Source organism: Hylobates moloch, unplaced genomic scaffold (assembly GCF_009828535.3).
Source record: "Hylobates moloch isolate HMO894 unplaced genomic scaffold, HMol_V3 SCAFFOLD_24, whole genome shotgun sequence".
NCBI classification, from domain to species: Eukaryota; Metazoa; Chordata; class Mammalia; order Primates; family Hylobatidae; genus Hylobates; species Hylobates moloch.
The window spans coordinates 4,343,534-4,344,974 of NW_026652299.1; the positions used below are offsets into that span (position 1 = coordinate 4,343,534).

The 1,441-nt window shown below is 40.7% G+C and overlaps 1 non-coding gene across 1 annotated transcript; it reads left to right on the forward strand.

Moving 5' to 3' along the window:
* The first annotated feature begins 1,000 nt into the window (after positions 1–1,000).
* Positions 1,001–1,107, forward strand: LOC116463053 (U6 spliceosomal RNA). The gene has a single exon (XR_004246526.1). It is a non-coding gene; the product is annotated as a U6 spliceosomal RNA (small nuclear RNA).
* Positions 1,108–1,441: the final 334 nt, after the last annotated feature.

The following is a 1,441-nucleotide window of genomic DNA, read 5'->3' on the forward strand; positions in this document are numbered from 1 at the left end:
AAAGGCAGGAATTTCTATCAGCCCTTAGACAAGTATTAGTGGATGGAGCACAGGTCCAGGATTCCTGGCTCTGTTACATGTCAGAAGACCTAGTCAGAAGACTGCGGATGCCGATTTTTGCATCTAACAGTACTGCATGCTCTATGTAACTTTTGGAGTTTAGTGAGGATCAAGAGAGGTTGTCGAAATTAGAGTGCTGAGAAGGCAAAAAGCCTAATGGGGAAAAATCTGACAACTTTGTGATGACCTTTCTTTCAATATAGATTCCATGCTTTGGATCAGTTTGATCTTTCAGACTAACCTCTTTATTTAAAATACAGATATACCTCAGAGATATGGCAAGTTTGGTTTCAGACTTCAGACCACTGCAATAAAGCAAGTCACACAAATTTCTTGCTTTCCCAGTGCATATAAAAGTTATATTCACACTATACTATAGTCTATTAAGTGTGCAATGCCATTTTGTCTAAAAAACAACATACATACATTAATTAAAAAGTACTTCATTGCTAAAAAAAGAAATGCCAATGATCCCCTGAGCCTTCAGTGAGTCATGATATCTTGCTGGTGGAGGGTGGAGGGTCTTACTTCAATGTTGCTGGCTGCTGACTGATCAGGGCAGTGGTTGCTAAAGGTTGGGTGGTTTGGCTGTGGCAATTTCTTTCTTTTTTCTTTTTTTTTTCTGAGATGGAGTCTTGCTCTGTAGCCCAGGCTGGAGTGCAGTGGTACAGTCTTGGCTCATTGCAACCACCGCCTCCTGGGTTCAAGTGATTCTCCTGTCTCAGCCTCTTGAGTAGCTGGGATTATAGGCACACACCACCACACCCAGCTAATTTTTGTATTTTTAGTAGAAACTGGTTTTCACCATGTTGGCCAGGCTGGTCTTGAACTCCTGACCTCAAGTGATCTGCCTGTCTCGGCCTCCTAAAGTGCTGGGATTACAGGCATGAGCCACCATGCCCGGACTTGCTGTGGCAATTTCTTAAAATAAGACAACACAGTGCTTGCTTTGGCAGCACATATACTAAAACTGGAAAAATACAGAGAAGATTAGCATGGTCCCTGCACAAAGATGACGTGCAAATTCATGAAGCATTCCATAGTTTTTTTAAAAAAAGACAACAATAAAGTTTATTGTATTGATTGACTCTTCCTTTCACAAAAGGAATGTAGCATACAATACTGTTTCATAGCATTTTGCCCACAGTAGAACTTCTTTCAAAATTGGAGTTAATCCTCTCAAAGCCTGCTGCTGCTTTATCGACTGAGTTTGGGGAGTATTCTAAATTGTTTGTTGTCATTTCAGCAATGTTCACAGCATCTTCACCAGGAGCAGATTCCATCCCAAGAAACCATAAGAGACATATGCTCATCTATAAGAGACAACCCCTCATCCATTAAAGTTTTGTCATAACATTGAAGCGATTCAGTCATATCTTCA